The sequence below is a fragment of the Pan troglodytes genome, chromosome 4, assembly GCF_028858775.2.
Source record: "Pan troglodytes isolate AG18354 chromosome 4, NHGRI_mPanTro3-v2.0_pri, whole genome shotgun sequence".
NCBI lineage: Eukaryota > Metazoa > Chordata > Mammalia > Primates > Hominidae > Pan > Pan troglodytes.
This window is the reverse complement of record NC_072402.2, coordinates 50,646,783-50,663,234: the sequence shown is the minus strand read 5'-3', so window position 1 is coordinate 50,663,234 and position 16,452 is coordinate 50,646,783.

Here is a 16,452-nt window from a genome sequence, read left to right as displayed (position 1 = left end):
CTTGAACAAATTAATTAACCCTCTTATTTCCTCAGTAATAAAACGAGTGTAATAATAGACTTGTGAAGATTAAACCATTTAACACATTTCACTGGCTCATAATAAACACACAATAATGATTAAACAATAATAGTAATAAGACAGATGCAAAGTAAAAATATTAATTCTCTCTCTACTGATAATCGCTCTAAAGTATGGAAAAAGAGAGCTGGATGGCCTTAGAGAGTGAAGACTGAAAAAAAAGTCTCTTTCATGGGAGGATATATTAGGAAAGAAATTTGCATGTGGATGTTACATTCTCCCCATTCTTTAAAGTATTTGGTAAGCTTCCAGTTCTCTGGGAAATTCTGAGTAAAAGACAAGTAGAAAACAAGATGTGATTGCTGCATTCTGAGACTTCTTTACATAATCAGAAGTTAGTGAAGGGAATAAAAGAACATGCCAATGAAAGTTCAATGATCAGTATTGAAAACGACCCTACTCTTTCCCTGGAAGTTCATGCATTTGTTCAAAAGCATAAAATAAGTATTTGAAATTTGTAAGTCCTAATAAAATGTTTAAAGTTCAGTAAAAACCCAAAAAGAGTATTTTTATTGTGAGAAATTATCAGATTTATACTGACAAGCATTAATAAATGTACTTTTACAATGCTATCCTTCTGTCAATATTTTTATTGTTCACTTTTGAAAGAGTAAGATCATAGTCGGGGTGAGAAAAATGCTTGGAATGTTAGTTCAAAATTTCCTATTAATCTAAAGATAATTGGAAATTAAATTCAGTCTAACAATTATTGAAGCAAAATGCAGTTATTCTGATTAACTTAACAGGTGGAAATGCCCACATTTTTATTTTCTTTGGCAAGTGACATTTTTGTGTAAAACTTAAATCAGTGCTTAATATTATACAGTATTTTAATGTTTCTATACAACATGCTATTACACAAATGCAATAATTGTGATTATAAAATACTGGTCTAAAACTGTGTCATTTGGTGTATTGAAGCAGTAATGTGTTGGTTGAGTATAGCCACTCAGGGCCACAGTTCTATATTCAAATAACTACTCTGCAACGTACTAGCCTTGAATTATTTCCTTAATTTTTTTACATTTTATTATATATTAAATAGGATTTATTAAAAATATAAAGAATAATATAATAAATGCCTATGTGCTTAAGAAAAGCTTTTAAAAATAGCATTGATTCAATTGAAGTTCCTGTTTACTCTTGAATTTAGTGTTTATTATTCCCATGAATGTCTTTGTATTCTTATACGATATGTATGTTTCCCTAAGCAATTGAGAAATGGTATCATTCTATATACAGTCTTTTGCAACTTTTTTTTTTTGCTCAACATTATCCTTGTGAAATTTGTCTGTATTGATACAAGCTACTTCATATAATTCTACTTCATTTATTGTCACTGTTCTGTGGATTTAAATTGTATGAATAGTGCCACAGTTACATATCCATTCTCTGGTTAGATTCTGCTCTTATAAATAACACTTCTATGCACATTCTCATGTATATCTTTTTGCATCCATGTATCTTACACTAGATTAGCATGTTTCAAATAAATTACATGGGGATCTTGTTTGAAATGCAGATTTCCACACAGTAAGTCTGGGGTGCAACCAAAGACCCTGCATCTCTACTAAGCTCCCAGATGACACTGATATTGCTGCTTTATAGACTATATTTAGAGTAGCAAGGATCTAAATATACCAAGTGGAATATCGAGTCCTAAGGTATGATCAAATTCTGCTTGACTAGATAAAACCTAATTCTTCTCCAAACTGGTTATATAAAATTTCATAACCACTGCTGTGGGTTGAATTGTGTCCCCCAGGAGGATAAAGGATTCACATTGTCTGTGAATATGACCTTATTTAGAAATAGGGTCTTGGCAGATGTAGCCAAGTTAAGAAGAAGTCATACTGGATCAGTGGGTGTTCTAATCCAATGGTTGGTGTCCTTATAAAATGATGGAAATTTGAACATAGAGAAGAAATACCATGTGAAGACACAGAGACACACAGACACAAAGGAAAGAATGCCATGTGAAAACAGAGGCAAAGATTAGAGTTATGCTACCACAAGCCAACGAAGACCAGGGACTGTTGGCAACCACCAGAAGCTAGGACAGGTGCATACAGCGGATTCTCCCTTAGAGTTGTCAGTTTGGGCTGTAACACTTTCGTGTCAGATTTACAACTTCCAGAAATGTAAAACAATGCATTCCTGTTGATTTAAGCCATCTGGTTTGTGGTGCTTCCTTGTGTTCCTAGCCCTTGGAAACTAATACAACCATTAAAAAATGGTTTACATTCCCATTGCTTCATCAGGGTTGACTGTTTTTTCATGTTTCTTCACAGTGGACTATCATATATTCTAATATATGATCATATATTTTGATCACATATTTTGCTTATTTTTAAATTGGTTCTTTTGTTGTTTGTTGTTTTGTTTGTCTTAACTTACTGAAGTCCATTATCTATTATGGATATTAACAACTTCTCCCTGTAGTTCTGTCTATATTTGTTTAACATACTTTGAGGACATGATAGTAGGTACATACAATGTTAGAATTAGTCTAACACCCTGCTGCTTTAAATAGTTATCCTCTTTATCCCTAATAACATCTGTTGTCTTAAAGTCTACTTTGTCTATACTAATTATTTTTTGTTATTTTTTGCCTACTATATATTTTTCTATATTTTAAATTTTGTCTTTTCAGTATCTTCAAGTTTTAGGTTAATTTCTTATACAAATACAAATATGATAGTTACTTTCTTTTCAAATCTGAAAATCTTAGTTTTTAACTGGTAAGTTTAGTTTTAATTTTATTATGACTATTCCTGTATTATAAATTATTTTTAGGCCAGGTACGGTGACTCACACCTGTAATCCTAGCACTTTGGGAAGCCAAGGTGGGCAGATCACTTGAGTCCAGGAGTTCAATAAATACTTTTAACCATGTTATTTTATGTTAAAAAACATGAACATACTGTGTATTTGGTGCTTCTCTTATACTTACTCTTTCCTTCTATTCTACCCAATAAGTTTTAAAATTAATTTTCTTCCTCTATTGCATTATTATAGAAATTCTACACCCTATTTCTGGATTATCTTATAATTTTAACATACATAAACAAATTAAAATATAAAGATTATTTATACTTTTCACTACTTTCAAGCTATACAAATGCCTTTAAATACTTTAACTCAGATCACCCCCATCTTCTAGGGTATTGTGAAATAACTAGTTACCTTGATTTTGACTTTTACTTCATTAATTAAATATGATTATTTCATTATTTATTTCAGTATGAATATTTGCTTTTACTTGCCCACATGTTTACTAATTTATTTGATTATCATTTCTTCTTGTAGCTCAGCTATTTCTTCTGAAATTATTTTCTTTCTGCCTTAAGAATATCCTTTGGAATTTCTTTTATAAGGGTCTGTTACAAATATTAATAAGTTCTATTTTTTATTGACTGACATTTTTATTTCCCCCTCATTTAACTAACTACACAATTTTAGATTGATAGCTTGTGTGTGTGTATATATATGTATATATATATATGCTCTCAGAACTGGAAAATATTATATAAATATTATTCACTTTGTGTTGTCATTGATAAAAAATCAACTCTCAGTTGTCAGTTATGTATAAGAAATCTTCCTTTTACTCCAGCCGAATTTAATATCTTTTCTGGTATTTATTTTGTTCTGAAATTTCACCTTAATATGTCAAGATGTGGATTTTTTTTTCTTAGTTTTCCCGGGATTCATTTTACTTGTTGAAACTGAGGATTTACACTTTTCATAAATACTGATTCGCTCATTCGCAATTAATTCAACAGATATTGCCTTTCCCTCATTCTTCTATTCTCTGCTTATGCAATTGTAAATATACTAAGAAAAAGAAAACTTCTCCTGTCCTCCATGTCTCTTAATCTCTCTGTCATATTTTGTTTTATTTTTCTTTCTTTTTTTTTTTTCTGAGAGAGTATCTCATCCTATCACCCAGGCTAGAGTGCAGTGGTGTGATCACAGCTCACTGCAGCCTCCACCTGCCAGGCTCAAGCAATCCTCCCACTTCAGCCTCCTAAGTAGCTGGGGACCACAGGCATGTGCCACCAGGCCCAGCTAATTTTTTTTTTTTTTTTGAGACCGAGTCTTGCTCTGTTGCCCAGGCTGGAGTGCAGTGGCGCAATCTCAGATCACTGCAACTTTCACTTTCCAGGTTCAAGCAATTCTCCTGCCTCCGCCTCCAGAGTGGGTGGGACTACAGGCACCTACAACAATGCCCAGCTAATTTTCTGTATTTTAGTAAAGACAGGGTTTCACCGTGTTGCCCAGGCCGTTCTCAAACTCCTGAGCTCAGGCAGTCTGCCTGCCTCAGCCTTCCAAAGTGCTAGGATTACAGGTGTGTGCCAGCACGCCCTGTCAATTTTTTTTTTTTTTAACTTTAAGTTGAGGGATACATGTGCAGAATATGTAAGTTTGTTACATAGGTATAGGTGTGCCATGGTGGTTTGCTGCACCTATCAATCTGTCATCTAGGTTTTAAACCCCACATTCATTAGCTATTTGTCCTGATGCTCTCCCTCTCCTTGCCCCTACCCCTCACAGGTCCCAGTGTGTGTTGTTCCCCTCCCTAAGTCCATGTATTCTCATTGTTCAACTCCCACTGATGAATGAGAACATGCAGTGTTTGGTTTTCTGTTCCTGTGTTAGTTTGCTAAGGATGATGGCTTCCAGCTTCATCCATGTCCCTGCAAAGGACATGATCTCATCCCTCTTTGTGGCTGCATAGTATTCCATGGTGTATATGTACCACATTTTCTTTATCCAGTCTATCATTGATGTGCACTTTGATTGGATCCATGTCTTTGCCATTGTGAATAGTGCTGCAGTAAGCATATGTGTGCATATATCTTTATAATATAATGATTTATATCTCTTTGGGTGTATACCCAGTAATGGGATTGCTGGGTCAAATGGTATTTCTGGTTCTAGATCCTTGAGGAATTGTCATACTATCTTCCACAATGGTTGAAGTAATTGACATTCCTACCAACAATGTAAAAGCATTCCTATTTCTCCACAGCCTCTCCAGCATCTATTGTTTCTTGACTTTTTAATAATCATCATTCTGACTGGTGTGAGATAGTATCTCATTGTGGTTTTGATTTGCATTTCTCTAATAATCAGTGATGTTGAGCTTTTTTATAATAAGTTTGTTGGCTACATAAATCTCTTCTTTTGAGAAGTGTCTGTTCATATCCTTTGCCCACATTTTGATGGGGTTGTTTTTTTCTTGTAAATTTGTTTAAGCTCCTTGTAGATTCTGGATATTAGACCTTTGTCAGATGGGTATATTGCAAAATTTTTTTCCCATTCCGTAAGCTGCCTGATCACTCTGATGATAGTTTATTTTGCTGTGCAGAGCTCTTTATTTAATTGGATTCCATTTGTCAATTTTAGCTTTTGTTGCAATTGCTTTTGGTTATTTTAACGTAAAAATTTTGCCCATGCCTATGTCCTGCTGTATTAAAGAGACCCATCTCATGTGCAAAGACACATATAGGCTCAAAATAAAGAAATGCAGAAAAATTTACCAAGCAAATGTAAAGCAGAAAAAAAGCAGGAGTTGCAATCCCAGTCTCTGACAAAACAGACCTTAAACCAACAAAGATAAAAAAAGACAAAGAAGAGCATTACAGAATGGTAAAGGGATCAATTCAACAAAAAGAGCTAACTATCCTAAATATATATGCAATCAATACAGGAGCACTCAGATTTAAAAAACAAGTTCTTAGAGACCTACAAAGAGACTAAGACTCCAACACAGTAGTAGTAGGAGACTTTAACACCCCACTGTCAATATTAGACAGATCAATGACACAGAAAATTAACAAGGATATTCAGGACGTGAACTCAGCTCTGGATCAAGTCGACCTAATAGATATCTACAGATCTCCACATGCCAAAACAACAGAATATACATTCTTCTCAGTGCCACATGGCACTAAATTACACTAAAATTGACCACATAATTTGGAAGTAAAACACTCCTCAGCAAATGAAAAAGAACTGAAATTATAACAAACAGTCTCTCAGACCACAGTGCAATCAAATTAGAACTCAGGATTAAGAAACTCACTCAAAATCACACACCTACACGGAAATTGAAAAACCTGCTCCTGAATGACTCCTGGGTAAATAATGAAATTAAGGCAGAAATCAAGTTCTTTGAAACCAATGAGAACAAAGAGACACCATACCAGAATCTCTGGGATGCAGCTAAAGCAGTGTTGAGAGGGAAATTTATAGCACTAAAATGCCCACATCAGAAAGTTAGAAAGATCTCAAATCAACACCCTAACATTGCAATTAAAAGAACTAGAGAAGCAAGAGCAAACAAATTCAAAATCTAGCAGAAGACAAGAAGTAATTAAGATCAGAGTGGAACTGAAGGAGGTAGAGACACGAAAAACCCTTCAAAAAAATAAAAGAATCCAGGAGCTGGTTTTTTGAAAAAATTAATAAAATAGATAGACCACTTGTTAGACTAATAAAGAAGAAAAGAGAGAAGAATCAAGCAGACACAATTAAAAATGATAAAGGAGATATCACCACTGACCCCACAGAAATACAAACTACCATCAGAGAATACTATAAACATCTCTATGCAAATAAACTAGAAAATCTAGAAGAAATGGACAAATTCCTGGACACATACACCCTCCAAAGACTAAACTAGGAAGAATTCGAATCCCTGAATAGACCAATAACAAGTTATGAAATTGAGACAGTAATAAATAGCTTACCAACCAAGTAAAGCCCAGGACCAGATGGATTCACAGCCACATTCTACCAGAGGTACAAAGAGGAGCTGGTACCATTCCTTCTGAAAGTATTCCAAACAATTGAAAAGGAGAGACTCCTCCCTAACTCATTTTATGAGGCCAGCATTATCCTGATACCAAAACCTGGCAGAGACACAACAAAAAAAGAAAACTTCAGGCCAATATCCCTTACGAACATCAATGCAAAAATCCTCAATAAAATACTGGCAAACCAAATCCAGCAGCACATTCAAAAGCTTATCTGTCATGATCAAGATAGCTTCATCCCTGGAATGCAAGGCTGGTTCAACACACGCAAATCAATAAGTGTAATCCATCACATAAACGCAACCAAAAGCAAAAACCATATGATTATCTCAATAGATACAGAAAAGGCTTTTGATAAAATTCAGCATCCTTCATGTTAAAAACTCTCAATAAACTAGGTATTTCTGGAACATATCTCAAAATAATAACAGCTATTTATGACAAACCCACAGCCAGTGTCACACTGAATGGGCAAAAGCTGGAAGCATTTCCTTTAAAAACTGGCACCTGACAAGGAAGCCCTGTCTCACCACTCCTATTCAACATAGTACTGGAAGTTCTGGCCAGAGCAATCAGGCAGGAGAAAGAAATACAGGGTATTCAAATAGCAAGAGAGGAAGTCAAATTGTCTCTGCAGATGAAATGATCCTATATTTAGAAAACTCCACTGTCTTAGGCAAAAGTTTCCTTAAGCTGATAACTTTTTTTATTTTTAGTAGAAACAGAGTGTTGCTATGTTGTCCAAGCTATCTCTGTCATATTTTCCATTTTTCTTTCTGTACTGTATTCTGATTTATTCCTTCATATTTATCTTCCAATCTATTAATTCTGTCTTCAATTACGGCTGATCTTCTATTTAACGAATCCTCTAGGTTTTCAATTTTAACTATTTATTTTATTTTTAGAAATTTGATTTATTTTTTCAAATATACCTAGTTACTGTAGTAGACTTCTGTTTCTTTCTCATGTGTATGATTCTATTATTTCTGTTAATATTTTAAACATGCTGATTTTATATTCAGTCTCTAATTATTCCAATGTTTGTGTCCCTGGATGTCTATTTGTCTGGTGATTGTTTCTGCTGAGTCTCACTCCTGGAAGCTTGCTTTCTATTGTGTGTGGTGATTTTATATCATTAGCTCATATTTGGCCAGTCTCTGTTTATGGAAATCCTGAGGATGTGGTTTAAGAGAAAATTCTTCCAGGAAGATTTGTTTTTCCTTACGTTACATAAAACAGTATGCTACTAACCTGTGTAAAGGTATCTTCTCTGACTAGGTATTATCAGAGGAGATTTTATCCCTGTGTAGGATTCAAGCCAGAGAAACCCATTGTTTTTCTGGCCTACCCTTCACTGAAGATCTTTTACAGTTCTCGTTTTATGTAGCTGCTTCCATTACAATCCCCATCTCGTATATGATCAAGGATTTGTTCTGGTTCATTGAAGAGGCATTAAAACTTCAGCATTTAGGCCTCTCTGAACAGCAAATGTCCTCCAAGATATTTAAAGCTTCAGTGCTGGCTTATTACTCTGGTTTTTGTTTCCATCATTTTGAGACTACTAAAGATTTTCCTTAACTTCTAGGAAGCTCAGCTATACCTGTTACTGATAATTTATCCCTAATTTTTTGACATTTTGTAGTGAGAAAAAGTGTAGAGCAGAGAGTTTGCAATATTTATCAGAAGCAGAAGATTTAAAAATTTCTACCTTATTAGGTTGCATCAAGATTAAATAAAAAAGTCAACTAAAGAATTTAGTAGAGTTATTTGCATCATGTACTCAACAAATGTTAGTAAAATAAAAATCTTTTTTTTATTACTGTGCTTTAAGTTCTAGGGTACATGTGCACAATGTGCAGGTTTGTTACATAGGTATACATGTGCCATATTAGTTTGCTGGACCCATTAACGCATCATTTACATTAGGTATTTCTCCTAATGCTATCCCTCCCCCTGCCCACCACCCCACGACAGGCCCCCGTGTGTGATGTTCCCCGCCCTGTGTCCAAATGTTCTCATTGTTCAATTCCCACCTATGACTGGGAACATGCAGTGTTTGGTTTTCTGTCATTGTGGTAGTTTGCTCAGAATGATGTTTCCAGCTTCATCCATGTCCCTGCAGAGGACATGAACTCATATTTTTTATGGCTGCATAGTATTCCATGGTGTATATGTGCCACATTTTCTTAATCCAGTCTATTATTGATGGACATTTGGGTTGGTTCCAAGTTTTTGCTATTGTGAATAGTGCTGCAATAAACATACATATGTGTTTGTCTTTATAGTAGAATGATTTATAATCCTTTAGGTATATACCCAGTAATGGGATCACTGGCTCAATGGTATTTCTAACTCTAGATCCTTGAGGAATCGCCACACTGTCCTCCACAATGGCTAAACTAGTTTACACTCCCACAAACAGTGTAAAAGTGTTCCTATTTCTCCACATCCTCTCCAGCATCTGTTGTTTCCTGACTTTTTAATGATTGCCATTCTAACTGGTGTGAGATGGTGTCTCATTGTGGTTTTGATTTGCATTTCTCTGATGACCAGTGATGATGAGCATTTTTTCATGTGTCTGTTGGCTGCATAAATGTCTTCTTTTGAGAAGTGTCTGTTCATATCCTTTGCCCACTTTTTGATGGAGTTGATTTTTTTTCTTGTAAATTTGTTTAAGTTCTTTGTAGATTCTGGATATTAGCCCTGTGTCAGATGGGTAGATTGCAAAATTTTTCTCCCATGCTGTAGGTGACCTGTTCAGTCTGACAGTAGTTTCTTTTGCTGTGCAGAAGCTCTTTAGTTTAATTAGATCTCATTTTTCTATTTTGGCTTTTGTTTCCATTGCTTTTGGTGTTTTGGTCATGAAGTCCTTGCCCATGCCTATGTCCTGAATGGTATTGCCTAGGTTTTCTTCTAGGGTTTTTGTGGTTTTAGGTCTAAGATTTAGGTCTTTAATCCATCTTGAATTAATTTTTATATAAGGTGTAAGGAAGGGATCCAGTTTCCGCTTTCTACATATGGCTAGCCAGTTTTCGCAGCACCGTTTATTAAATAGGGAATCCTTTCCCCATTGCTTGTTTTTCTCAGGTTTGTCAAAGATCAGGTGGTTGTAGATGTGTGGTGTTATTTCTGGGGCCTCTGTTCTGTTCCATTGGTGTATATATCTGTTTTGGTACCAGTACCATGCTGTTTTGGTTACTATAACCTTGTAGTATAGTTTAAAGTCAGGTAGTGTGATGCCTCCAGCTTTGTTCTTTTGGCTTAGGGTTGTCTTTGTAATGTGGGCTCTTTTTTGGTTCCATATGAACTTTCAAGTAGTTTTTCCCAATTCTGTGAAGAAAGTCATTGGTAGATTGATGGGGATGGCATTGAATCTATAAATTACCTTGGGCAGTATGGCCAATTTCACGATATTAATTCTTCCTATCCATGAGCATGGAATGTTCTTCCATTTGTTTGTATCCTCTTTTATTTTATTGAGCAGTGGTTTGTAGTTCCCCTTGAAGAGATTTTTCACATCCCTTGTAAGTTGGATTTCTAGGTATTTTATTCTCTTTCTAGCAATTGTGAATGGGAGTTTACTCACGATTTGGCTCTCTGTTTTTCTGTTATTGGTGTATAGCAATGTTTGTGATTTTTGCACATTGATTTTGTATCCTGAGATTTTGCTGAAGTTGCTTACCAGCTTAAGGAGATTTTGGGCTGAGATGATGGGGTTCTCTAAATATGCAATCCTGTCATCTACAAATAGACAATTTGACTTCCTTTTTTCCTAATTGAATACCCTTTATTTCTTTCTCTTGCCAGATCACCCTGGCCAGAACTTCCAACACTACATTGAATAGGAGTGGTGAGAGAGGGCATCCCTGTCTTGTTCCAGTTTTCAAAAGGAATGCTTCCAGTTTTTGCCCATTCAGTATGATATTGCTGTAGGTTTGTCATAAATAGTTCTTATTATTTTGAGATATGTTCCATCAATACCTAGTTTACTGAGAGTTTTTAGCATGAAGTGCTGTTGAATTGTATCTGCATCTACTGAGATAATCATGTGGTTTTTGTCATTGGTTTTGTTTATGTGATGGATTACATTTATTGATTTGTATATGTTGAACCAGCCTTGCATCCCAAGGATGAAGCCCACTTGATCGTGGTGGATAAGCTTTTTGATGTGCTGCTGCATTCGGTTTGCCAGTATTTTATTGAGGATTTTTGCATCAATGCTCATCAGGGATATTGGTCTAAAATTATCTTTTTTGTTGTTGTGTCTCTGCCAGGCTTTGGTATCAGGATGATGCTGGCCTCATAAAATGAGTTAGGGAGGATTCCCTCTTTTTCTACAGATTGGAATCGTTTCAGAAGGAATGGTACCAGCTCCTCTTTGTACCTCTGGTAGAATTCGACTGTGAATCCATCTGGTCCTGGACTTTTTTTGGTTGGTAGGCTATTAATTATTGCCTCAATTTCAGAACCTGTTATTGGTCTATTCAGAGATTCACCTTCCTAGTTTAGACTTGGGAGAGTGTATGTGTCCAGGAATTTATCCATTTCTTCTGGATTTTCTAGTTTATTTGCGTAGAGGTATTTATAGTATTCTCTGACGGTAGTTTGTATTTCTGTGGGATCAGTGGAGATATCCCCTTTATCATTTTTTATTGCGTCTATTTGATTCTTCTCTCTTTTCTTCTTTATTAGTCTTGCTGGTGGTCTATCTATTTGTTGATCTTTAAAAAACAAACAGCTACTGGATTTATTGATTTTCTGAAGGGATTTTGTTTCTCTGTCTCCTTCAGTTCTGCTCTGATCTTAGTTATTTCTTGCCTTCTGCTAGCTTTTGAATTTGTTTGCCTTTGCTTCTCTAGTTCTTTTAATTGTGATGTTAGGGTGTTGATTTTAGATCTTTTGTGCTTTCTCTTGTGGGCATTTAGTGCTGTAAATTTCCCTCCACACACTGCTTTAAATGTGTCCCAGAGATTCTGGTACGTTGTGTCTTGGTTCAAAGAACATCTTTATTTCTGCCTTCATTTCGTTATTTACCCAGGAGTCATTCAGGAGCAGGTTGTTCACTTTCCATGTAGTTGTGAGATTTTGAGTGAGTTTCTTAATTCTGAGTTCTAATTTGATTGTACTGTGGTCTGAGAGACAGTTTGTTGTGATTTCTGCTCTTTTACATTTGCTAAGGAGTGCTTTACTTCCAATTATGTGGTCAATTTTGGATTAAGTGCAATGAGATGCTGAGAAGAATGTATATTATTTTGATTTGGGGTGGAGAGTTCTGTAGATGTCTATTAGGTCTGCTTGGTGCAGAGCTGAGTTCAAATCCTGGATATCCTTGTTAACCTTCTGTCACGTTGATCTGCCTAATATTGACAATGGGGTGATAAAGTCTCCCATTATTATTGTGTGGGAGTGTAAGTCTCTTTGTAGTCTCTAAGAGCTTGCTTTATGAATCTGGATGCTCCTGTATTGGGTGCAGATATATTTAGGACAGTTAGCTCCTCTTGACGAATTGATCACTTTACCATTACATAATGGCCTTCTTTGTCTCTTTTGATCTTTGTTGGTTTAAAGTCTGTTTTATCAGAGACTAGGATTGCAACCCCTGCTTTATTTTTTGCTTTCCATTTGCTTGGTAGATCTTCCTCCATCTCTTTATTTTGAGCCTATGTGTGTCTACACATGAGATGGGTCTCCTGAATCCTGACAGGTCTTGACTCTTTATCCAGTTTGCCAGCCTGTGTCTCTTAGTTGGGGCATTTAGCCCATTGACATTTAAGGTTAATATTGTTATGTGTGAATTCGATCCTGTCATTATGATGTTAGCTGGTTATTTTGCCTGTTAGTTGATTCAGTTTCTTCCTAGCATCGATGGTCTTTATAATTTGGCATGTTTTTGCAGGGGCTGGTACCGGTTGTTCCTTTCCATGTTTAGTGCTTCCTTCAGGAGCCCTTGTAAGGCAGGCCTGATGGTGACAAAATCTCTCAGCATTTGCTTGTCTGTCAAGGATTTTATTTCTCCTTTACTTATGAAGCTTAGTTTGGCTGGATATGAAATTCTGGGTTGGTAATTCTTTTCTTTAAGAATGTTGAATATTGGCCCCCACTCTCTTCTAGCTTGTAGAGTTTCTGACAAGAGATCTGCTGTCAGTTTGATGGGCTTCCCTTTGTGGGTAACCTGACCTTTCTCTATGGCTGCCCTTAACATTTTTTCCTTCATTTCAACCTTGGTGAATCTGGCAGTTATGTGTCTTGTGGTTGCTCTTCTTGAGGAGTATCTTTATGGTGTTCTCTGTATTTCCTGAATTTGAATGTTGGCTTTCTTTGCTAGGTTGGGGAAGTTCTCCTGGATAATATCCTGAAGAGTGTTTTCCAAGTTGGCTCCATTCTCCCCATCATTTTCAGGTACACCAATCAAACATAGATTTGGTCTTTTCACATAGTCCTATATTTCTTGGAGGGTTTGTTCATTTCTTTGTACTCTTTTTTCTCTAAACTTCTCCTCTCACTTTATTTCATTAATTTGATCTTCAATCACGGATACCCTTTCTTCCACTTCATTGAATCAGCTATTGAAGCTTGTGCATGTGTCACTAGTTCTCGTGCCATGGTTTTCAGCTCTATCAGGTCATTTAAGGTCTTCTCTACACTGTTTATTCTAATTAGCCATTCATCTAATCTTTTTTCAAGGTTTTTAGCTTCCTTGCGATGGGGTCAAACATCCTCCTTTAGCTCGAAGAAGTTTGTTATTACCGACCTTCTGAAGCCTACTTCTGTCAGCTCATCAAAGTCATTCTCCAACCAGCTTTGTTCCATTGCTGGAGAGGAGCTGCAATCCTTTAGAGGAGAAGAGGTGCTCTGTTTTTTAGAATTTTCAGCTTTTCTGCTCTGGTTTCTCCCCATCTTTGTGGTTTTATCTTCCTTTGATCTTTGATGCTGGTGACCTACAGGTGGCATTTTGGTTTGGATGTCCTTTTTGTTGATGTTGATGCTATTCCTTTCTGTTTGTTAGTTTTCCTTCTAAGAGTCAGGTCCCTCAGGTCTGTTGGAGTTTGTTGGAGGTCCACTCCAGACCCTGTTTGCCCGGGTATCACCAGCAGAGGCTGCAGAACAGCAAATATTGCAGAACAGCAAATATTGCTGCCTGATCCTTCCCCTGGAAGCTTTGTCCCAGAGGGGCACCCGCCTTTATGAGGTGGCAGTCAGCCCCTATTGGGAGGTGTCTCCCATTTAGGCTACATGGGGGTCAGGGACCCATGTAAGGAGGCAGTCTGTTCGTTCTCAGAGCTCAAACACCAGCTGAGAGAACCACTGCTCTCTTCAGAGCTATCAGACAGGGACGTTTAAGTCTGCAGAAGTTTCTGCTGCCTTTTATTCAGGTATGCCCTGCCCCCAGAGGTGGAGTCTACAGAGGCAGCAGGCCTTGCAGAGCTGTAGTGGGTTCTGCCCAGTTCGAGCTTCCCAGGCCACTTTATTTACCTACTCAAGCCTTAGCAATGGTGGACGCCCCTCCCCCTGCCAGGCTGCTGCCTCGCAGTTCAATCTTGGGCTGCACTAGCAGTGAGCAAGGCTCCGTGGGCGTGGGACCTGCTGAGCCATGTGTAGGATATAATCTCCTGGTGTGCCGTTTGCTAAGACCATTGGAAAATCGCAGTTTTTTGGGTGGGAGTGTCCCGATTTTCCAAGTACAGTCTGTCATGGCTTCCCTTGGCTAGGAAAGGGAAATCCCATGACCCCTTGTGCTTCCCAAGTGAGGCGATGCCTGCCCTGGGTCAGCTCGCCCTCCATGGTCTGTACCCACTGTCCAACCAGTCCCAGTGAGATGAACCAGGTACCTCAGTTGGAAATGCAGAAATCACCGTCTTCTGTGTCAATCATGCTGGGAGCTGCAGACTGGAGCTGTTCCTATTCGACCATCTTGGAACTGGAAACTTGTAAAATAAAAATCTTAATTAGATTTGCACAATATTTTTTATATTGGGCTATCTTTATCATTTCCATTTATGTGAAATATATTTGTTCTCCAAGAAGAAAATACATGTCTACTCTTCTGCATACATAGTAGTTATAATTTTTTGTTTGATATACAAAGAGTTTTATATACATTAACATTTTTAGGATAAAACTGTGATATAGGGAAATTATGATAAATCATGTTATTTGAGTTTATAATCAATGACTTAGAAATTCTACAGAAAAGCACCTCTTCGAACTAAAATTAGTCAAAAATTGCTGTTAATATTTTATCAAAGATAATTTCTTATTGGAAATTATTCAATAACTAACATTTTGAAAAATTGTTTGCAGCTTGTCACTTGCAGTTTGTATCCATTTTTAAAGTTGATGATATCCATTTTCTAAAATTGTTTTATTCTTAATTTCCAATGCCACCTTGAAAACTAAAAACAAATAAATAGCATCTTTAAGCATGAACCACACCTTTAAATACTTTTTACTGTGAATGGGAAGTTGTTATTCCAGGCCCATCACTTACTGGGAAATAAAACAAGAACAATGAGTTTCCAAAGATATAAGCGTTCATCCTGTCACAAAGAAAGTGAGATGACTGTGCCAGAGTATCTGATTGTCACTAAATACAGTATTGATATAGTTTTAATGCCAAACACAATGATGTCAACTTTTTCTATAAGAAATCTAAAATTGAAATTGGCCTCTAGACTATCTCTTTGTTTTGGCTTATTTTTAGATTTTGCAGTTTTTTCAAATTGTTTGGGAAACACAGCTGGGATTATTAATATTCTGAGGTTTTCTAATTGAAGGAGATGACTGTCATTGTGTGCAGTTCTGAATTTCATTCTTTGGACATCATAGACAACCACTCTAACTTCAGTAGAAAGAATTTGAATTAAATGCTAGTATTTGGGGATTAAATATTTTGGCTTCTGGCTCATGACTTGCATAATGTAATAACAGTTGTAGCCAGCATGATTGAGTGTTTATTTACATGTCTGGCACTATGCAAAGCCCTTTCTGTGTATTATCATATTTAATCTTCACAGCAGCTTAGGCATATTCAAGTTTTCAAATTAATAAATAGAGGCTTGGAAAGGCCTTTTGCTTGTTTGTTTCTTAAATGCTGGAATACATTGAGAAAATAGAATTTTCAACCCTGGAAAACTACTTCATACATGTAGCTACATTGCAGCTGTTGCTCATTCATTCAACACAACCAGCTAATGAGAAGGTGTTGCTCAGCAGTAGACAAGCAGAGAGGGAGGGCAATCCAGCTGGCTTTCTATATCCTGGGGAACTGGATTTGCAGAGGATTAGAATCTGAGGATGCTCATGTCTTTTATATATAGATGTCATAAGTACAAACCCCAACTCCTAAAAACATGCACATAGGGCCACCTGGATAATTTTTAGTCATTATGTTTTTAAAAAGTAGCCCCTGGTCCCCTAGTTGGATCCTGGCAATAACCTGGATTACCTGCATCACAACTTCCTCAACATTCCCTCTCTGAATTTCTGTTGAAACGGCACATATTTAAAGACAGTAATGGGCTGCAGAACTTTTCTCTACCTAATATAT